Source organism: Maylandia zebra, linkage group LG20, assembly GCF_041146795.1.
Source record: "Maylandia zebra isolate NMK-2024a linkage group LG20, Mzebra_GT3a, whole genome shotgun sequence".
In the NCBI taxonomy this organism is placed as follows: domain Eukaryota; kingdom Metazoa; phylum Chordata; class Actinopteri; order Cichliformes; family Cichlidae; genus Maylandia; species Maylandia zebra.
In genome coordinates this window covers 360,051-383,993 of record NC_135186.1, presented here as the reverse complement: position 1 = coordinate 383,993, position 23,943 = coordinate 360,051, and the positions used below count along the sequence as shown (strand labels likewise).

Here is a 23,943-nt window from a genome sequence, read left to right as displayed (position 1 = left end):
TGTGTGTGTGTGTGTGTAAGGGCACACTCGTAAATGCAAGTACCCGTGAATTTACAAGTTTGCCTTCGTGTCTATTTGCACCCGTGTCAGTAAATGTTTGATTATCATTTGACTTGAAATGTCTGCTTGACTTTGTGGCCCAGAAATCTATAACTGCTTTCAAAGTCTGAGTCACCCTTTCCAAGATATCCTTTGCAAACTTTATGCACGATGATAAGAAACTACAGAGAAAGGACACTTTTCAGTAGACTTGTCCACTGTACTTTTACTGATGGTATTCTTCTGGGGAAAGAGCAGCCATCAAGATGTTCTCTCTCCATTATGGCTGTGCCATTGCTTGCCTTTTATACGTCACTGATAAGAGGGAGAGAGAGAGAGAGCAAGAAATGCAGAGAGATGGGGAAAGTTGAAAGCAGCAAGACAAAGTATTAGATGGGAAATATGGCAAACCATTACCGACCTCTCCAACTTGCCCTGTGGTTAGCATCAATGCACTTTCAGAATTAAATGAAACAATGAGAGCCTTCCTTCTCCGCTCTTTGTAAGTTACTAGATGTAGGTCTCGAAGTGCTTTGTGGTTCAAAGACTCTGATGTAAAACATCCGAATGCTTTCTCGTTCTAAGAGTCAAACTAGTGTTTAGGTAACAGGCAGAGATAATTGTTGGTATTAACAAATAATTTTAAAAGCCATGCACGTTTCCAGTGTTGGCTGAATGGCTAATTAACCTGCAGTACAGAGTTGTTGTTACTGTATACACTCAATCATGAATTAGTTTTGATTGATCGAGGTGAACATGAAACGCACAGAGGCACACACACAGAGTAATGTGATGCAGCACTATTAGGCCTAATGGCAATGTGTTTTATGAGTGTCCCCTGTTGTGGATGTGTGAGTCAGACTGAGAGGCTGACAAATTGCAGCATCCTGCTAAATGTCAGAGTCATGGAGGCCATAAATGGCTCTGAGCTCATTGCTATAACACACTTGGCACCCTGTCATTGTACCTTGCCATTCACAATCGGCCCAGAAGATCTGCTGTTGAGCAGATATTTGATTCTGAATCGGATATTTGGTCTACAGACAGACTGCATTCTAGAAAATAGAATTACATTTTATCATTATAATTTTATTTCCTGACAAACTGTAGGACGTTGTTTGCTGTCACAACCTCTACCCTCGTGCAGTGAGTGCCTGTAGCTTTCTACTTAATGCTAAAGTGTTCTCCTGTACAGCCACTCCCACACATACTCCCATACACTGCAGCCCCAAAAGCTAGTGTCCAAGCCCCCTAATACGCAGTACGTGCAATGTCCAGTTGAGCCTGTGTGCAGGTAACCGTATGAAAAATTCACAGCGAGCAAGTGGGCATCAAGTCTCTTGCTTCCTACCCAACACTCTGTTGTGTGCTACATGTGCGAAGAGGCAACTTTGGACAACAACAAGCCCTGAATGTCCTGACGCAGTTTTGGAGTTCAAATGTGAAAACAACTTGGAAGTTATGTGTGTGTCTGTGTCTGTGTGTTTAGACTGGGGGTAGATATTGAGCTTGGCCTCATCAATAAAACAGGGGCCAGAAGTGGGTGTCAGAGTGACTAATGATGTGGCCCACTGCATCTGCTGACTAATGTAAACCTGCCTGACATTCTAGTCTCTGCTCACAGTTCACGTCATAAAAACACACAGTCACAGACACAGATGTACACTAACCTTACACACAAAGGGAAAGATTTGTCTTTATCTATTTGACCATTTCTAAATGTATGCAAGCATGTTTTATGACAGAGTTTACTTTTTTCAGAGCTTAATACAGATAGATAGATCTACTCCACTTACTTCCACTTATTTGCATTGGAATCTATCGAAAAGTATCAACTGTCCACTGTACAGCAATTTATACTCATCTAACTTAATAAGATGAGCACCAGTTACCACAGACACTACTTTCCTTGACTTCTTGGCTTCCTGTCTCGGAGCCTCGGGGCTGAGAGTTGTGCTGTTGAGTGTTTCCTTGTACATTTGTCAGATTGTGCTATGACACACTGCAACAAGGGTGCCCTCCCTGTGTCACTAAGTATATGCTCCCTTTGACCGCTGTGGCTTTTTGATTGTTTTGTTTATCTGACAATAATCCGGCCTCAATCAGAATCCATAATCCCGCTTCAGCGATGTGCAATGAAATACCAGGTGAATAGTGTTCTGCTATTTTTGCTTGTGCATCTTTCTTCTTAGACAATGCAATTTCTTCAATAACAACCACATGCCAGAGGTGAAGAGAAATAGAGACCAAGCTGTGAAGAGTGGGCCAAAATTAGAAATGGAGAAAATACACAAGCATGCATCTATTTTTTGTAGTTAACTGTTTTAACTGTATCAAAAGCAGACTGCAGAGAAGAAACTTGCAGGGGGCATACTTTTGTATGAACTACTTTTAGTACAAGCAAAGAACATATGATTTTCAACTGTAGACCTAAAAGGCCTCCTGTTCCTTTTGACCGACTGGACAAAAAGCGGTTTAACAACTCAAGTGAGTTAGCAAGCCACCAACTGCCATAGAGCTCTCATATATCACTTTATAGCAGGGCTAAAAGGCTTAGCTCAAATCCTGCAAATGAGGCAGACAAGGATGCAAGCAAGCAGGCACACAGTGCTGAGGCTTTAGTTAAATTAGGGACATTTAGGCAATAGGACCTGTTCTCTGGGTTGTTAATCAAATTGATTTTGACCTTAGGGTGGTTATAAAATTGAGCATTTGTCATATTTGGTTGAACCTGTATTATAAACTGGAGGAGGCTGAGAGTGCGTTGGTGTGTGTTTGTGAGGGAAACGCTGCAAACCTCAGCTCATCATCACTCATCCATCCACACCAACAGAAACTGTAGTGTCCTGGATAAGAATAAAGAAAGAAAACTGAACTTCATAATCTCAGTGTAATTTCTGACAGGACAGACAGGACCTGAGACTGATGTTTATTCTTGTGACTAAGTGCTTTAAAGGCTGGTACGGCTTGAATTTTAATCACAGTAAATTATGTATCGCAGTCGAACCTCTAATAAACGAATAATACAGACGAAGCTCACATGATTTCAAGCTAATGAAATCATTTGAATAAAGTGAAAAACTCATCAACTACTTAATAAAAGATTTTTTTGTCTATGATTATGTTCTTTTATTTTAAATTAATATTTTAACCAATGAAAAAGAATGTATGAAAATCTGATAGTGAAGATGCTCGCTGGTGTGTTGAGTCTTCTGAGCTTAACACAAACGTCTCACTCAGCCTTTAAACGTCTAGAGTAAAAACTGGCTTCCATGTTTCTTTCAAATTACAGCACATGAACATAAGTGAAGTGAAAAATATTACTTCTTTGCAATGGCACCTGTCAAAAGGTGTGAAGTGCAGTATTACACAGCATTTGAACAGCTAGTTGTTGACGTTGATATGATGGAAGCAGTCACAATGCATAGTGATAGGATTGGGTGTGATCACCACCAAAACAAAACTTTACCAAAGTGGTCCAGTGAAGGACTCATACACTGGTGATGAGGTGATGAACACCTATTCCTCACAGGTGTATGTAGAGACCCGTATGACCTGAGCGTAGCTGCAGAGGCTAATGTAGCTGCCGTTGAGGGGAAATTCCCTGTTGACCTTCCATGAAGAATAGCACATATTATTATTGTTAATGGCACATGTGCATAAGAACTACAATGTGGATCAAAATAAGAAGTTGGCATGGTCTAGTTACATAACATGTACACGTGGTTAGAAGTTGTGCATGTTGTATCTGTGCCGTCTGTGTTACCAGGCTCTGATTTATGCATAATTTACTTTAGAGATAACAGCTACAGTACATGGACATAATAATCAGTGCAGATAAGTGAGTATTGATTTGGGTTTAATAGAGGAACGTGCCATCCATTCTTAGTGTTACTAATTACAATTTGAGTGTATGACTGATGGGATTATGACTAAAAGCCAGCACCTAAATGTGAAGTCATTGACTTGTTGCCCTGAATTCATGAGAGCAGTCAAAGAATTAATTTGGTCATGAGATTAAGATCCAGATCTGATGGTAACCTCTTCTTTTCAGGGTCAAGATTATAACTGCGCTGACCTTCACAAGTCTGATATGAAGTTTGCATAGTTTGAATGAAGCTTGATGGGGACAGTTGTCATAACTGTGACAACATGCAAACATTTAAACCTTAGCGAAACAGCGCATCCAGATTGAGTTTGTGAATGCAGTCAAAAGAAAATTTACCTCTAAAATCACGTATTCACCAAAAATATCAACAGTTTTCATCTGAGGAAAAGAGGATACCCTTGATATTAGAAATTATTATTTGGGACAGACAGCTTCAGCTTGACCTGCAGTATTAGAAATGATGGTTCATAGTTGAGTCAGTGATATTGAGATGCTCAGTGGAGCAATCCCAAAGCATCCGTCACAATTGGTTTGGGGGTTTTCACCCAAACAGCTGTCTTTTGATCTGTTTCAAAGATGCCTGCTATGCTACGGCCAAACAGCCCTGTCTTTATGTCCCATGTCTATACGTTATTCCAAGAGGCTTATATGCTCAATAATAATGTTAATTGAAATCCATAATATTTGGTTTGAGCATGTTTCATTCTGAACGTACACTCCTACACTTTGAGCTCAACAGTTGCAAAAGCAACAGTGGAACATGTGTTTCTTTGGGACTTCTTTTTGTATTAAACAATCTATCCTTGAGTTAAATCTGCTGCATCCTGAAGAAATCTCAGTCGTTTAAAACCTATGGCACTTATATTTTATTTATCCTATAATAGAATCACTTAACAACAATTGAAATGAAAATGAAACTTTAAATTCCTTGGAAGACATGTAATTGTTTTCTGGAAAAGAGGTCTTTAGAGCCTGGCATAATGACACTAAAGATTTCAGCAGCAAACCTGCTGATGTCAGGGGTTTAAATAGGGCGGGCTCCACCTGTTAGTAACCTAAAGACTTTGTAATCATCTACGCATGTTAAAGTGTGATGAATGTCAGTCTGTACTTACATTTTTTTAAACACATGACTGACGTGCTTTTGTATTCATTTATATTATAAAATGATCACACGATGGCATTGTACCACAAAATGTAAAAGAAATGTGAAGAGACCACTCAGCTTTTGTTGGATAGAATTATTCTTGTAAACACTTAGACGGTATTAAATCATACGCTGAACCAAAGCAGCTTGTTCTTCCTTCAGTATCTTTAGATACTACTTTATAAGATGAATTATTCATTTGATTCAGTAGGAGTGATTAATTGATTGCTTTTAAAAGGAAAAATATATTGATAGAGATAATACATAGAGTTACTCTAGATGTTTACACAGTGTTTGGAGCGTTTTTCGGTACTTTGAAGTCACAGTCCAGACATCGGTTTCGGTCAAGGCAGACATCCACTTAACTAAGAACATGACAGCAGCCATGTATCTTTTTGGTTTAATTATTGCCCTTATGTAGAAAAGGTATGATAAGTGCACTGTAAAATTCATGATAAGTGCAAAAGTGCTTGTTGCTGCATATTAATGACCAGCACTGCAGCAGCAATGACTGCTTTTTGGTACAGTAGGTAAAACAAAGGAGTGAGAAGGTAAGCAGGGCACGCACCCATGCAGTCTCTGTGTAGATTTCCTGTAATGAAATATCAAACAAATATCAGGTATACATTTAAATATTCATACACCAAATGTAACAATAAACCAAACAAGACATCAGCACATACATGTGGCGTACGCAGCCAACAGTTTCAGCTAATTTTCTTCACCCAAAACATTTTATTACAGACTGTAGATTGTGATGTGATAAGTAGAGCACAATGCCATCAGTGAACATAGTCTTTGATTAAAGATGTTACTTTCTGTCTATATTCTTGAGGTTTTATGTGATCTCTAGGTTTTGCACAACTGTAAAAAGACTGGAACAAGATTTTGATATAGTACCGTTTATCAACTGCTTATCAAAAATGATGGTATAATCACGCCTCCTTACTTACATGGTGGATGTCGCCCCTACTAAGATCATGTACATGTCTACATTCAAATGTTTACACTGTAACTGATGTGTTTTTTCCCCTTGAATGAAGACTTATGTTCAGCATAGTTTGTTCTGTAACTGAGTACACCTTTATAAAGTAATTATGTGCTGCCACGTTTAGTTTTACATCTACGCTGCTGAATTGTGGACTTATTGTAAAGGTAGAAAAATCAGAAGCAATTTTCCAGGGCTGTGGTTTCCAAGTAGGTTACACAGCAATAACGTGCAGAAGTTTCATGTTTCTGCTCATTGTAGTGATATAACTTACAACCGTCTCAATTATCAGCAGAGAGACGGTGTCCACAGTGGAGTACCAAAGCACAGAAAAAGAGACCACAAATGAAAATGATGAGTTTCACCCTGCGGGATCTTCATAATCACTAACTATAATGTCAAGCAACATTCCTCCTGTATAAATATTCAAATAGCTCAGGTTGAGTCATGAAAAAAAAATCAATTACTTGCTTTTACCGTACAAACAGCAACAGTAATGGGGGGGGGGGGAAGGACCCCCCGGGATTAAATGCAGCATCTGCTGCTTAATACATAACAGTACCATGTGTAATGGGTAACATTTATGGGGGTGTTTCACCCCAGAGACGGAGCTCTTTTGGTGTGACAACATCAGTTTTTGAATGATGCCCAAAGTCTAAACCAAGTCAAGTTCCAACAAATAGGATATATATTTAATCAATAGTATGAGTCAAGAAACCATTAGTTTATAAAAGGAGTCACAGAATTTTAATATAGGATTATTCTTTAATTATAAAAACTGTTAATAATTATTTTATTCAACAGCATTATCTTATTTACAAAAAGGGGCTTGAACTGTTAGAGGATGTATATATTGCTCTTTAAAACATATTTTACATGTTTTGCCTCTGTTAAGAGGACTGTTGTGCAAAACAACAGTCTATAGCCATTCTGTGAACTTGAGCCAAATGCTATAGTGTGGTGACATGCAATAACCCAAAGAATGTTTAAATAATACTCTGTTAATGAGGCTATACATTTTATAAAGTGTAGGTCACTATTGTTATTTCGATTCATCCTCTAGAGGCCTTGAATGTGCAAATGTATTCTTAATACATTAAAATATAGAATAATAGAGCCCAGCTGTCAAACATACATTGATATTGCCATGCACACTAGCAAAATTGCAAGCTTGCCATCTATCTGAAGTTGCAACAGGAGCAAAAAATGTACTTTTTTGTTGGGAACAGTTGATCCAAAAACCTCAATAGAGCTCTAAAGGTCATCATAAACTTCATATAGGAATAAATAAGAACAGAGTAAACTGTTCAAAAAGAGCAATACACTGGTTAGTGGTGTGTGGGTACCTGCTGCTTGTATTGTGTGTCTGAGGTCACATAGGTCAATGCTATCCTGGAGTCTTAAAAAAGTGGAAGTGATTCCTCTCAGCCTGCCTGGATTCCTGCTCAGATTCTCCTTTCTTTTTGGCATCAATTTCACCCTCTTTTCATACAGAGGTCTGGATGGTTGCCCATTTTTTGAAAAGTGATATTGAGCACCAAGCCTTTCTAGCTTTTTCAGAAATCCATTTACCTGGCCACCTGTCAGCTAGGGGGCGGGGAATGTTGTGGCCAATGTGACTGTGAAGGGTAATTTACAGGGAGGGTCTTTCAGCAAGGTATTTTATGCATGTACTCTAGTTTTCTGCCGTCTTTTCATCCTTGGCATGCTGTGCATGAAAATGCTTCGCTGTCATAGGACGCTGTGTCCTGACTAACTTAATCTCGACTAACTGGGCAAAAGTGATTGGAGTGATGCTCGTGGTGTCGAAGCAGGAAAACCGTACGTCACACGTGTGAACATTTAATTATAGGAACGGTCTCTCTCCCTCCTTTCCTGTCTCTCTCTCACTGTCTGTCACAGCTGATTGCCTTCAGCAATGGTCCTTCCAAACCTACAACACTTGTGCCCACTCCAATTCAATTACCAGCAGGCTCTCCATGAGGAGCCTGAAAATGAGTTGGTGATTATCAGTTTCCAGGGTGTTTAGCAGCATCCTGGACAGCTGATGGTTGCTTCCCACACCAAGCTCTGAGACTCTTCTTATCATTTCCTGAAACATTAAGACTTCTCTTTGTGATGAGCGAGGGACTGCCTGATACATACAAACTGTCGGGTAGATTGTTTGCCTGTTTCTAACCCCGGCAGTAACACAGCTTTTGGTGACTCCTATGACTTTGGTCCAGACTAAAATAACTGTTGGATGGATTGCCATTCATAGTTTATGGTCCCTAGGCAATGAACTGAAGTCACTTTATTATCCTTCAACTTTTCATCTCATTAAATATCTTCCTGAGATCTCACATTTCATCAGGCTCAGTTGTAATAGCGGTTAGCATACTAACATCTTAATTCTAGCTGTAGAAATTATGGGAAAAATAACACTTAAAGACCTTTTAATTCATCCAAATTATACTTTGACACATGTGACCCACTGAAAAATCATTCCTAATGCGTGTTTTGATAGCAATCGCCTCCCCCAGCAGGATACTCCATCCTGCTACAGCAAAGTAGATAATTTTTTTTTTTTTTTTTAAATAAGCTCCAAAGTGACTTCAACAATGCAACAAAGAGCCCAAGGTGTTTATCCTGCTTCCTGACCTCCCATATCCCAATTCAATTAAGCATCCACGGGATGTGCCAGACTAAATCCCTGCCACACGACAACCCAAAGGACCTGAAGGATCTGCCATCCGTCTGCCCCAAAGGTCATGTGTGCTGAGTAATCAATAAAATCAGATCTTCCTCACATAGGTCCCAGCTGGCTTAGTGGCACGAGTGGGACCTGACAAATAAAAGGAAAATGGTATTGATGTGGTGGATAGATGTAAACACGCTCTTCTCCTTGGTTTCACTGCACTGCATTAAACAGATTTAAGAAGACAATCACTTGGCTAAGCATTGCTTCTGTTGTTTTATTGGCCCTGTTGGCTGTGAGCAAACACTGAATGTAAACAATTATGGATTAGACTGTATTGTGTCTGTTGGTCAGGCGTACTTATTACTGAGTGGATAATAAGTGCTTAAATGATTGTGAGTGATAGTTCTCCATATATGTAGCCAAGTTATAGAAATAAATCACTTCTCATTTCCCTGTAGAGATAATGATAAACCTGGTGTGAATACCTCTGAATAATCCTCCCAGGCTTTTGAACAGGTAGACATCATTGTTCCAGTTTTTTCCTGGGTTTTTGTGCTCTCACTCTTGCACTGGCGTATATGAATTTGCTCTCATTCACACACTCCCATTTCTATGTCTTTCTGGGTTTACTGTAATTCATAAACTGTGTTCTGTGCTGATTATCCAGGGTGACAAAAGCAATTGTTCTGCTACACTAAATCTGTGGGGATTAATGCTCGTCTCTGGAGCCATTCCCTCTGGTTTCCTGTATGTGTGTCTCTGTGTGGGTTGTCTTCTTCTCTCTACTTACTTCATTCGTTGCCATTTAATTTGGTGAGTTCATTTATTTAAAAAAAATAAATAAAAAGGTAGCACTCAGTTAACAATTGTATTTGACCTCTGCTGCGTGCTGCTGTTCTTATGTCAGTACATGGATGCAGGATGTGTCCTTCACAAAGCTATGAAACAACTTTTTTCCCCCATCCAGATGTCTTTGGGGGATTACACATGCTAAGGGATTAATCCTGCCGTGTGCCATATGACAGCACCAAGCACTGAGAGGAGCACAAAAGTCAAGTCATGGACTAACGCCACTAAAAGATTTCAGTAAGCCTTTTTTTGCCTTCAGAGGTTGACTAGTGGCTATATTAATTCAATTCCCAAACCCCTCTTGTAAGTAACCCATCCTCTACCTCTCGCTCTGTGAGGAGCAAGGCCATGGTCTACTGGCGCTCAATAAGAAGTCTCCTCAAAGGATTTTGACTAGCCTCGTTTCACAGGAGACAATGTGCATTATGTTTTAATCTTATTAGCATTGAATTAACACCGCATCAATGACCTGCTCAAAACAGAGTGCAGTTAAGTCCATCCAGCTTTCAGCTGTTATGCAAAACAGATTTAGAAGCACTTCTGAAGGAAAGAGAATCATCAAAGGTATTCGTTACCTCTGGACAACCTACCATGTTGAATGCATCATAAGGAAGCCGCTTTAGCTTTTAAGGGGAGATGGTCCGTAACCTTGGTATCGCACACAAGAACAATATACTTCAATCTTTCACATGAGGGACAATTGAACATGTGCGGTGTGTGCAAATTGATTTTGTTTCTGTGCAGAGGCTCGGTGGATAGGACATAACCTCTTTGTCCAGATGAAGTGTGCTGTGCAGAAGTGGTTCATTCTGGAAATGGGACAGGAGAGGCCATCTGAGTATGAGGAAAAGTAATCTGCATGTACACCATGCGTATTTGTTAAAAGCTACATGATGTCATAGCATAAAATCAATCCACTGATGAATCATTGAGAATCTAATCTGCAGAAGTGTCCATTTAGAAACTCGAAACGTAATTTATTTTGTTTTGTATAAATCTGGGTATCTTTTTGAAATAATTTTGTAACATAAATCATTTTAGCAAAGATGTTATTTATCTTTATCTGTAAATTTAATTTTACAGGCGAATACTAAAAAGCTCAGTTTCATACTTAATCTTAAATCTTATCAGGCTTTATTGTTCGGCTGTATTACTGCTTCCCCTTCTCTTTGCCTCTTCATAACACATCTCAAGTCTTTTACTCATCCTATTGCCGTGTCTGTCTCTCTCCGCCTCTCATATTTCATTTCTTTCCACCTACTAGGTAATATTGATATTGTGAAAACTAATTATAAGAAGTCTTCAGACCTCAATTTGTTTTTAAAAGTGGAATATTTCCTTATCGAGTTGTGCATTGCAGTGCCCCACAGTCCATGTGGAGCTTGCATATACTCTCCCTTATTTTCTGTCTCCCTCCCCCCCTCTTCAGCACACACACACACTTTGAACCTGCATTGCTGCAGTGTACAAGCATCCACTCAAACCAGGCTATATTACAATTAATTTGTCAGAGTTTTTGCTCAATGCTCTATAGCCTCAGGCATGTGCAGACACAGCAGGGGAATCATATCTCCCCAGCATGTTTATGAGGTGAAAGAGAAAACTATCCGCTGTTCATTATTAATATTACAAAAACCAAAGGGATGCTGGGAAGAGGGCTGAAGTATAAGGACAAATACAGCCCACTGGTTTGATCTTTGCTCCTGTACATGCGAACAGCTAGTGCACAAGATAATCACATTTCAGAGAGTATTCTTGATAATGAGTGGAAAAACACTTGCTGGAGTCTGTACTTCAATAAAGTTAATGCAGAAAATTTCCTTTGCTGCTCTGGTTGTTGGGAAAAACAAAACTGTATATCTTTATGGAGGCTCTTAAAAAATAACACAGCAGGGAAAGGACACATCCAGTGTATTTAAATTTTTTCTGACACTCTGTATTACTCTGGGCAGACTTAGGATTCAGTGGGATGAAAGGATAGAAGTGAACTAGTGAACTATGAAAAGATGGCAGCAGAACTTGACTCGGTGTGGCTGCTGAAGAACTGCTGTGACCAACATGGGCCACAGAAAAATAATACATTAATATTACTATTACTTTTGCTAGCAAGTCCATAAGAATGAATATACAGGCTCAAAAAATGTGCTTGATGTAAGGGCTGCGTTATCGACCCACGAAAAACAAAAGAATGAATCAATTTTATGACCAACAAAATCTGTCACGATGTTTGATAAACTAAGCTCAGCAGTCAGTCTCAGCCTCCATGCTGTGAAGCTGCGTTCACTTGTCTTTAACAAAATATCACAGTCAAAATTACTAACAAACCAATGTTTCATAGAAAGTGTTGCACTGCCTGCAGTCTCTGTGTATGTTCATGCACACAGACAGTTGACAGGCGCTATGATAGTTTACAGCTCTGCTAGGAATTTAAACATGAATTGATTACCAAAGCTGCGTATGGTGGAGCTGACACTCGCTGCGTTGTAACGACGCTGATCATCATTTTAATTTATTTTATTTTGTTTTTTAATGGCTGCCTCCTGCAGGATATCATGCCATATCGTATGTCAAAGCTCAAATCATCTCAAACTGGTTTCTTGAACATCATGATGAATTCACTGCACTCACACGGCCTTCACAGTCACCCGATCTTAATCCCACAGAGCACCTTCGACATGTGGTGGAATGGGAGATTCACATTGTGGACAGGCAGTCAACAATGATGCTATCATGTAAATAAGGACCAAAATCTATGATGAATGCTTCCAACACCTTGTTGAATCTATGAAGAATTCTGGCAATTGGGAGGGTTGACCTGTAGAAAACTGGACCCTTATAAACTATCGGGCGAGTGCAAACTACCAGTTTGAAAATGAAATCTGCATAAATATGAACAGTTCAAACTCTGAGTTCTGGACATAGGCGGCGAACACTTTACAGTGGAGAGATTCCCTGAAGATGATGTATGAATTATACCGTCAGAGATAGTTTGTTTAATAAAAGTATGAATACATACTAAACTTGATTTAGATCAAAAAGCAATTTTCTTATTATTGAATACTGAATAAATGTCACTTTTTATTTTTTATTTATCAAGCACTCTAAATGATAGCATTTGTTAGGGATTATATTATCCCTGTGATATACAGGGATAATATAATAATCCCCAAAATTAATATTTTCACATTATGCACTGATTTCTAGTGATATTGCAAAGCCACAAGGGAATTAACTGCAAAACATGTCAGCAACTGTGCTGTCTATAAAACACAACCCATAAAAATGGACCAATCTTACTTTCAAAAACATTTTTTTGCACAAACTTTATCTATATGTGCTTAACCCTGGAGAACCCACGGGGTCGGCTCTGACCCCATGGGTTCTCCAGGGTTAAAATTGCTCCCTAAAAGTTTTCCCACTGGCATCCAGAATGAAATAGGGTTGTATATAACTTTATGAAACTGTAACACTAATAACACTACATTTATGAATAGTAAAACTGGAAACATCCAGATAAACATGGAGTATTTAGGCCTGCTGTTTCTGGAAGATATGCCTGCCGCTCTGCTGTGTTACAAATTAAAAATGTTCTCAAAGTGCTTTACAGAAATTTATTTGGCCACTAAATCAGCATCAAGTGGTTACAAAAAATGCAAACTCTAGTGTCCATTAACTGCTCAAGATAATAAATCCTTTTATTTCCTGTTTATGCAACACTCTATATCTCTCTTTTATAACCTTCTATCCATTTAAAGTGATTGGTCTGCATGAGTAAAACCCCACTGCTGCCCTAAAGTATTTATCTATGCATTCCAAGTTCCTATCCACCCACCTAATCAGTTCCTAATGACTAGTGGATGGTGGTGTTAGCTCCAGCCTAATGTGTGGATATAGATCAGACTTTGGTGATGGATGTCGTAGTCTGGGCCGTAATGAATGCTTCCAGACCAGGCAGACTAGGCTTGCAGCAGGTGGCTGTAAGTGGAGCAACAGCTTTCCAATAACTCCTCTTAACTGGGCACACTGTGTCCAGACAGTGCTCTGGACACACTCACCTCTCCGCCTCCACCAGCGGCATTCTTTTCACACAAGATTAGACAAATTGGGTGCAAATAAGAGCCAAACACTTAAAAACAAAGTACTGAGTAAAAAGAGTAATATAGGGCTTGTGTGATTAATGTAATAAGAAACAATAGATATCACACCAGAAGCTTGGGGACTGTGTGTCTAGCTGTACTGTAGGGGAGCTGTGACTTTTAAACAGATGCAGATGAGTCTGGGCTGCTATAATTAGCAGCGAGTTGGGTTGTGAATTTCAACTTTCACTTTCTTAAAAGCTGTATCCTTTCCACAGTCTTTGCAGATGATTTATCCACGATTACTCAGTGTTAGGCTTGTTTGTTTTTACCGTTGCTGTTCATTACCAGTGCTTCTGACCACTGTGCCCACAAACTGCTTTCACCTGCTCCCTTATTCATGAGAGGTCACCACTGATTCGGCGTAACCTCAGAGGAATTTGTCTCCTACCAGGATTGAACCGGAGAGCTTTTGCTTATCAGGTGAATGTGTAATTCACTATGGAGCCACCTTCTGACTGATGTCCCCACGAAGGTCTGAGAAACAGACGACATGAAGGTCTGAGAAACCAGTCATTGTTAACCACTTTGTTTTAAGGGAGCTTGGAATCTCTTTGAAAAGACATGCGTGTTATAAAATGTGACGTGAGATACAAAATAATACATTTAAACTTTTACAGTTTCCGAGTGAAATATGAGAATGTAGCTTCATACTTTTGGAGCTTGATCCATTCAAAGAGCACTTAAACCTCATTCACAGAGCACCTGTGAAAAAAGGGTAAAACTACCCATATGGAAAAGAAATAGTAAAAACTTATATGTGATTACTCGTGAAAGTGGCCACTTTCTCATTACTTTCATACATTGTTTTAGTAAGTATCCAAAACATACAAGTTTCATTATATAATTTTTCAAGGGATCTTATATGCTTTTCATACAAGTTTCACACAAGACAGATACAAACTTTATAAGATTTATATATATCTTTTCCATATGGGTAATGTCACAGTGTCCTGTGACCTGACACTGTAAGTACTGTATTTAAATGCAGAGAGCAGAGGTGACTATACTATGGGCTCTCAGATTTCTAGGAGAGTAGACAATTTGTTCAATAGGCCCTTATAAATAAAGACTGTGATAAAAGGAGACATGATTTGTTTTGGTACACAAATTCAATTTCTACCTTCAGTTTTCATTTCATCATGTTTCATTGGTCTTAAAAGTGAGTCTGGTTTGCTAAGTACACAGAACAGAGAACAGCCCCTATTTTAAGACATTAAACTGTCAGCAATACAGATTAGGAGCTGATAATAACCAGGACCATTATAAACCAAATGAGTGTTTTGTGGCTTTCACCTGTTTTTGTTTGTGACACAGATCTTATTTTCAGCTCGCTGTGAGTCTGCTGTTGTCATTAACAGTTGCTCTGGCTTAGCCTTCTGTGCAGTCACCGTAAGTGCACCTCGTCATGTATGCACATCACATGGAGCGGAGCTGACAAGAGACCATAAGTGCAATCAAAGTCTTAACAAGTGTTGAAGAAGGAAAGAGAGAGGACAGTTGGGGAAAGCGGTTTTCAGATGTGTCAACTCACTTGACCCCAGTTTGCAGTTAAGTCAAAAACTAATCCAAACATACAAAGCTGTTGGCATCATACTTGTTAAATACCTCCAAAGTACTGGCCCTTTGCTGTTAGCTTCTTCCTAAGCTAGCTTTCCACCAGCAGGTGCGCTGCTGCGGACAAAAGGTGTTGTAAACACGTCTACACGCTGTCGCCCAGTTTAGCCTTTAAGTCCAGATTTGACAGCTATCAAACCAAAATATTGCATCCTTAAATCTGAAAGGTATCAAAAAAATGTAATCTTTATTATCCATATATGTACGTATACATAGCTACAAATGCAAACATTATATATAAATTGTACATTTGAGTTTTTGTGGCAGATATCACTCTGTTCACGTATGCAAGGAGTAAAGACTACAAATGGATCCCCGTGGCACACCTGTAGTAACATAAAAGACGAGTCTACTATCTAAGATCTAAGTTTACACAAGCATATTTGCACATTCGCTGTCTAATGCTCATACAACTGATCTAGCATTACATAGCTTATTAAAGCTCAGATTTAGATTGTATCTGTTTTATTAACCACTCCAGTTTACTTTCATAGGGAAAAAGGTTGCTAACTGATCACCAGAGCGCGAGAAAGCTTCACCTCATTTTGCTGTTTTATTTTTAAAAAATTGAGCTTGTGCTCACATGTTAACTCTGTAAGCTGCACAGATTCTACAAACATCCATGCATCCTCGCACTTGAACAGTGGGGGGCTGGAGGCGGGGTAGACCCTGGACAAGATGCCGGTCCTTCACAGAACTCGCAGACAAACGACATGCTTCGAACCACATCAAAAAGTGCCATAAACAATTACAACCCAATGCACTCAAAGAAAAAAAAAAAACTAGCCACAATTACGAAAGTGTAAATATTGGAGAGCATTGTGTACAGTGCAACAGAGACATTTTTCTCAAGGTGCAAAAGTAGATCAATGAGCTCACCACACACTGGGACAGTTGGAGGTGCCGACTGTGACTGCAGAATCTCATCAACACATTTCAATTTGTTTGGCAGCTTTTGCGTAAGATCATGCTTTACAACTAGCTGCACAAGAGGATTTAAGGGGGGGGACACTTCCTAAATCATAATGAAAGATGTCAGTCAGTGTCCTCCTCATTTGTACTAGTTAGACACATTACTGCAGACGCATTATACTACTAGTAAGCGAGCTTGGTCCTTACTGCAGTCAGACATTAAGATTTGAATTTTATCGTAACGCTGACACTGCACACACAGAGAGATGATCAGGGAACAAAATATATTGTTTTAAGAAGGGGAGAGCAGTGATTGCCAAGTGTGTCTGTGTGTATACGTGTGTCTCTTCTTTTCCCGTGGAGAACCTCTTAGTTGTAAACTTGGCCTGTGCTCCAGACTCCAGCTGTGAGGTCATTGATGTGTGTTCTATACAGAAGCCATGCTGGGAAATGCTAACAGATTTGAGCCAGGTCCCATGGAAAAGCAGACACACCAAGACCCTGGCCAAATGTTATTAGAAATTCACAGATGGCCTCTTTTGAGGATTTATCATCTCAAATATATCGTTAGCTTCATAGCATAATTGCCTAAGTCATTTGACTAAGTCAATGACTTAGGCACTTATGCTATGAAGCTAACGATATGTTTTTTCTGTATGTGTACCTATGTCTGTGCACGTGTGTATGCAGGGATTCATATGTAGGTTTATGGATTAAAACAATGATATTGTTCAAAAGAGCTTTGTATCCTTTGCAGCTCTGCCTGTTTTAGGATTTTGGAATAAAGCGTGTTTGAGTTTCAGACATCACGGTGTGCAGAGGCGTGTTGGCCTAACTAGTCAAATTGTTTGCATGCCATCACAGGCTATCAAATAGTCTGTGTTTCTCCTAAAATATCAGATGATGTTTGTGTTGTTTGATGGAAAAGCTCATTTTTCTCAATTTTATTTTATTTGCTAACATCCAACACTTTGTTCACAATCAAATAAAGTAAATCAGCTTGTTAATCTTCTATTCCCCTTAACAGTGTTTGTCATTTCTTTTTGGACAGCAGCTATTATGATTGGTGGTTGCTGCTATTTTTAGCTTCCTTTGCCATGAATGCTCCGCAATCTTCTTGTGTTCCCTGCAGGTGTGGAGACTAAATAGAAGAAAACAAGGCTGTGGTGATTATATTAGAAGTCTGCAACTCAGCCAAAAAAGCCAACAAGACCTCAGGGTGCGATGAAGAACGAGGCTAATATTAATATGCATCCTCAGGTTCACACTTGAAATACAATTATTGCTATTTTTCCACACCAGCTGCGTGGGATGACGCTGTTGATACCAGTCATTTTGTGACCACCTCGACCCAGAATTATGTCTCCTACTAGTAATTGATTACTATGGAATTAGCTGACTTCCTCTAAAGGCACAGAAGATTAGCAAACAGTAAAGCCAAGCATGTTGGTACTTACCTCACACTGATGTGAGTGAGTGCAGAGTCTTTAGAGCGGCTCTTAAATAGCATAGTGCTGCTGCTGCTGCTGCTACTTTAAATGTTAAATTTGCATGAGTGCATTAGTTACAGTGCAGACCGATACAGTACTATTTTCTGATCAAATCTTATGTCTCTGCCAGTTGGACCTGTTTTGTTGTTTTTGCTTGACCTGTCCAGAGAATGATTCAGAAAGACGGAGACAGAAAGGGACGAGAAGCGGTATCCATTGGAGACTGATGCAATTACGATTAGACCAAAGTCAGAGGACGGTGCTATTCATCAGGCCATTTATGAGGGGATCATCAGATAAATGCTTTAGTAAGTGGAGGCCAGTCACAGCACGGGGTGATTGATGTGATAGCCATATAATCCAATAAGTGGCTGTGGTCCCTGCACTGCAACATTACAAAGATGTATAGCAAAACTAGAAATCACATTTGAAATTGTTTGGTAATTTGGCCACGGTAGATCTGACTCGCTCTGAGTGTCCATTCTGTAAGCGCATTTATTGTGTTTAGTACGATGCTTGAGAAATTGTCCGGATCTGTTACTGTTGGAATGGTTTGATGTTGCTAAACAATGGGGACTTATTGATCGATGTCCCTTAATCCATCTCTTTGATGTGTGTGTCTGTGTGTGTATATCCATGCATCTTTTCGCCCAAAGCCCAATCATTTTGGGATTAACAAGTTATCGAATGGCCTTATGAATATAATCCTGATTTGATTTCTTCATGGTATCATTTTTTCTCCTGCTGCTGTTTCCTTAGTGCATTCAATTTAATATCAGCACATTCAATTTGCTGGGTTTTATGGAGGCTTTCGGCACCTTTGCTTCCTGGCAGGGAAAGAAAATATTGGGGCCAACAGTTATCTTCAGTCACTCATCTGAAAAATAGACTGTAATTATTGTAGTTGCGCTATCCGCACCGAAATTCAATGTTACCACTGAAAGTTAGGACTTCGTACTTACCGTTCAAATGTGAAAATACACTCGGTGCATCACAGTCTGCAGAAGTCTCTCTTGCTCTGGGGTTTGAACACCTATTGGCATATATCACACATGCAGGATAAAAATAGAAACCATCTACACTCCCATCATCAGCCGCCTCCTCCTCTCTAACACCACCTTCCCTCCCTCCTATTATCTCCTCTATCTCAACACATATCTCTCTCTCTCTCCTTCGGTCTCCTCCCCACCCCATTCACATTCATGCTACACAGCTCTCACACACCACTGTGCAGAATGCACTGTATATATGTTCCAACAGTCATGGTTGCGTGCATGCTAGTTCAGACGAGGTATAATCTTTCTTTTCTTTTCCTTTTTTTAGGTGTCATATTTTTAAACTTGTCATCTGCTGCTTGGCTGTTTGTGTTTCCGTGGTAACCCTAGGCTGTAAATGAGAATTATCTGTTGAGTGCATAATTATAACGCACGCGCACATTCAGAGCAGCCGCAGCAGAGATTCCCACCTAAGAGCATCAGTGGTAGAGAGTTAAGAACCTCACTGTATTCTTGCTCCAAATGTGTGCACCTCCATCTGTTTCGTTATCGCCATTTCTTCGTCTCGATTTCTCGTTCATAACCACAGCTATATGTTTAATTACAGAGATGATAAAATACCGTCGTGAGAGCGTCTTTCTCTCCATTACGCCCTCTTTTTCCCCCTCTGTCAAACTATTCTTCTTTCTGCACCGCGTGTGCGGTTAATACACTGACTCATTGTGCGTGCCCCCATCTACAGCTACACCTGTTGTGGCTCTAATTGTATAGTGTGACTGTTAATCACGATCAGATTGTCGTCCACATGGCTGTATGCGACTGCGCCTTTGTGAAACTCGGGCAGGAACCAGCTGTTACCGTGAATAGCTCTTGGCTTTCACGAGGACCGTTTGCCAGCTTTTGGTTGAGGTTCGGGTTGGTGCATGTGTGAAATAAATTGAACATCTACTCCTTGGCCCATTAGTTCTGAGATTCCATTTCGTTTTCCTGGTATCTTTGTCTTGTGCCTCCTCTCTGTCTTTATAAAGAAGTGTACGCGCGTGTTTATGTGTGAATGCCTCCCTACAGGCTCCTTGCTGCTGATGATTGCACTGGCCATTTCCCTCTGAGGCTCTCCCTGGATGACAAATTCACACATCTGTTATCAGCCTCCTCTTTTCCACAAAATCAATAGTCCCTCCTCAGTTTTCTCTGTATGTAGGGGAGGGTGTTGCTGCACTGTCTTCTTTTCACCACTGTAAATGCCCACGACTAACCACACACACGAAGAAAACCATGTCAAATTTAAGTGAGACCACGTAACGGTTGTTGAACACCAGGTACAAAAGCCACAAGTAGAGATGATACTAGTGGTTAATGTGAGACTGTAGCATGAGAAGAGCACCAGTAGAGAAGTGCCATTAAGTCTGCTTAGTTACACAACAGATTCTTTTTAAAGTTCAGCCAGCATGAGTTACTGAATGTGTCACGCCAAGTAAAATATACTGAGGAAAAACCTGTTTTGCCTTTTTATGACTTGTATTTGTCAAGGACGTGTTACTGTGTTATTTCATCTTTCAAACTTGCATGATTTAGCACAGATAAATAAAAGAACAGGCAGAAGTACACAGGTTTATGTCTCTGTGTTATTATATTTGTGTGGAGCAAAGAAGGGAGAAGAGAAGGGGAGGAATGTGTAGTCGGCTACTTAATTAGGTACACCTGTTCAACTGTTTGTTCGCTCAAGGATCTGATTAGCCTATCCCATGCCAGAAACTTTGACTGTGGCGTGGTTGTTGGCACCAGAGAGTCTGGTATGAGTATTTCAGAAACTGCTGGGACTTCCCCACACCACCATCTCAACGGTTTACAGAGAATGGTCTGAAAAAAACAAAAAATCTCCAGTGAGCAGCAGTTGTGTGGGAGAAAATGTGTCATTAATGCCGCAGGTCAGGGAAAAATAACCAGAATTCTGATACGAAGGCAACAGTTTCTCCAGTAACTGTTTGTTGCAACCAAGGCATGGAGATGAACTTCTCTGAATGTCCAACACTTCACATTTTAAAGCAGAGCTATAGCTTCAAAAGAACAACACCAGGTGTCCCTCCTGTCAGCAAAGAAGAAGAAACTGAAGCTACAGTTTATATGGTCTCGTGAAAACTGGGCAACAGAAGACTGGAAAACGTTGATCTGGTGTGATGAGTCTTCATTTCTACCTAGACATTCAGATAGTTGGTTCAAAATTAGCCATAGACATCATGAAAGCATGAATGAATCCTACCTTGTATCAGTTATTCGGGCTGCTGGTGGTGTGAAGGTGCAGGAGATGTTTCCTTATTCCACTTTGAGCCCCTTAATACCATTTACAACAAGGCTGATGTCCATCCCTCTGTGATCACCATGTACCCATCTTCTGATCTATGCTTCCAGCAGGAAAACACATCATGTCCCAAAGGTCATAGCATCTCAAAACGGTTTCTTGAATCTAACAAGGAAATCACTGTACTCATATTGCATCCAAAGTCACAGGATCACAGTCTATTAGAAGACCTTTGGGATGTGATGGAACATGAGATTTACATCAGGGATGTGCAGCCAACAAATCTGCAACAACTGTGTGATGCTATCATCTATGCTACATGTATGTGCATGTAAAGGATCGACAGCATGTTGACTGAGTAGCATTACTGCTGTGAGCAGCAGATAAGGAGGGCGAAACCTCTAACATGAAAAGAAAACTCATCTATCAGCACAACGTCTTTACTGTACTGTTAACCTCTATTATTCATCAGCACAGACAACAGGAGCAGCTGATATATGTTCTGTTGTTGTGTCCAATAAGGTGTGCACGCCAAAGATGACCTTAAAAGATGAAAATATAGAGTACATGACATACATGTTATGGATCAACTTAATAATCAACTAACTAAAATCAGATCCTTCAGTAAAATAAGTCCTGTTGATGACCTTCCGCAGAAGGAAAAAGTGTCTATTTGTGATGCATCTGTGTTGTTTTGCATTCTGGGTTGTTACCAATGAAACCAGCTCCTTTCTTGTTTTACTTAGTTACCCAAGTCTCACAGCAGAACTAATTAATTTCACACCAATCATATTGAGGAAGACGGGGATAATGTCCCGAAGCTGGCTTGCTTAGTGTGAACATTAACATGATCACAACATGGAACCAAAGACTGATTACTTCTGTTTACTAATTTTCCGGCGGGTATGGTAACCTAAAGCCACATGGATCCCAGCAGTCCGTCACTGTAGTGTACAAAGCAATTACCCTCCGAGTCGATGATGAAAAGAATCTTGAAATGTTCACAAATAATAACTATAACTCGGAGAAATCAGGGTGCATTATTCAAACATGCATGCCGTTCCAGATCAGGGGTGACAATTTTGGAACAGCAGTAGGTAGCAAAGAAAAAGACTGATGATAAGAGCTCTTAAACTACACCCACCCAGCCACCCACATTTCATATTTAGCAAAGCATTTAGCTTTGTCTTCTTGTCCTTCCTCTCTTTCCTTTGGTCCCGCCACATGTCCTCTCCTTTCACCTGTGCTCAGTCCACCTGTTCTCTGTTTTCTGCCAGTTCATTCATTCTTCTTTCACAGCGCATCGAGACCGGCTTGGGTAGCTTATCCTCCTCATTTCACACCGGCTTTTTTTTCTCCTCACCTCACTTGCCACCCATTCTGCCATTTCTCCACTTCTCAAAGGGCGCTTGTGTTATTTACCAAAAATGCAATGAAGGTCGAAGGCCTCTCCATCAGGAAGAGAGTGCAAGAAAAGGCAAGGAGAAAGATGAGGGGGCATACGTGATCAGACAAGGCTGTATAATGACCTAGAGGCAGGCTATGTAATCAGTCTGTCTGTCTCTTTCCTTTCACCGTAGCACCAGGTAGCTTGTGGGGTCACGAGAACAGTGTTTGATTGGTACAAGGCTGACAAGGCACAGTCATTTTGAGGGCCAGCATTGGAAGAGGAGTCGCTGCAGGCAACCTGCTGACAGAATCTTCCAGATTGATGAGGGCTGACTTTCACCCCCTTGACCCCTTTTCTTTTGAGCCCTTGTCCCGATTAAGCAGGTGGGAGACGGAAGGAGCTATTTTTGGTATATGGGTTGTCTTCGTGTTGAAAAGACCCTGTAAATGAGTTGATCTGTGGAGGAGGGAAGAGCAACATCTGTGGGATTGGATTGGAGGACAAAAGAGCAGTGAAGGCACAAGCAGTATGAAAAGTTTGTCACATATATCTCACGGTTTCAGAGAGAATCAGCTGAACAGAAATTCACCAGTTGTGGCCGAACAAACTTATTGCAGGTCCTGCACAGGCATGTGCATTTGACTCAGTGAGTTACTCACAGGCTCTGGTGCTGCTTATTACTCATAAGTAGCAGACAGCTATATATATTGGGTGTTAGAGTATAGCTCTGTTTCGCTCTCTTCCCTCACTTGGCTTCATGATTCTTGGACATGAAAGATGCGGAGTGCTGTAGGTGGGAGAGTTGTGTAAGTGAGGAGGCACAGAAAGAGATGGTAGGTCAAGTAGCCCTGATTATGTAAAAAGAATCAGAGTGCTGGGAACACATGCTACTGTACCTTTTGGAAAGATTAGATTGTGGGAAGATCACACTGAATGGGATGCTCCCAGTCTGCTGATTAAACGAGACATGTCATATGCATTGGCCTTTTAAAATAATAATAATAACAATAATTATGATTCTGGCCTGACTACCTCGTTCTCAACCTAATTCTTTCCTTTTCAAATGTCTCCCACTCTGTACGTGAGCATACATGTGACCCATCTCTTGTCCTTTTAAAAGCTGCATCATTTAATTTTTCTTTTAAGATGAGTTCATGTGGGCAGCTGAGCCCTGAGGTGGAGGCTGTCTGAACATCAGCTCTGACAGAAGTTCCTCCCTCGGGGACCACACTATGGACACACAGACAAGCTGTCTGACACAGATATAGAAATACACTGCAGTTCATCACCCTCTCTCACTTCATTTTACATCAGGATTCATAACTCCAGTTCACTGCTTTTTCTTGACTTTTAAACACTTTTCATCGTGGACATGTTCTGCATTTGCATTTTTATTTCCCCACCCATACCGAGGCTCCGTGTGTATGTCTACATTTATAGACAAGTGTCGGGCCATTATCAGTGTTTTGTTTGATTATCGGGTTATGCCTAGCCTGTTATGTGTCCTTGGTA

At 40.2% G+C, this 23,943-nt stretch overlaps 1 protein-coding gene across 4 annotated transcripts in view; it reads left to right on the top strand.

Annotated features, from left to right (window-relative positions):
- The window catches only part of kcnd3 (potassium voltage-gated channel, Shal-related subfamily, member 3), a 120,984-nt gene that overhangs the window by 2,449 nt on the left and 94,592 nt on the right, over positions 1-23,943 (top strand). The window lies entirely within an intron of this gene.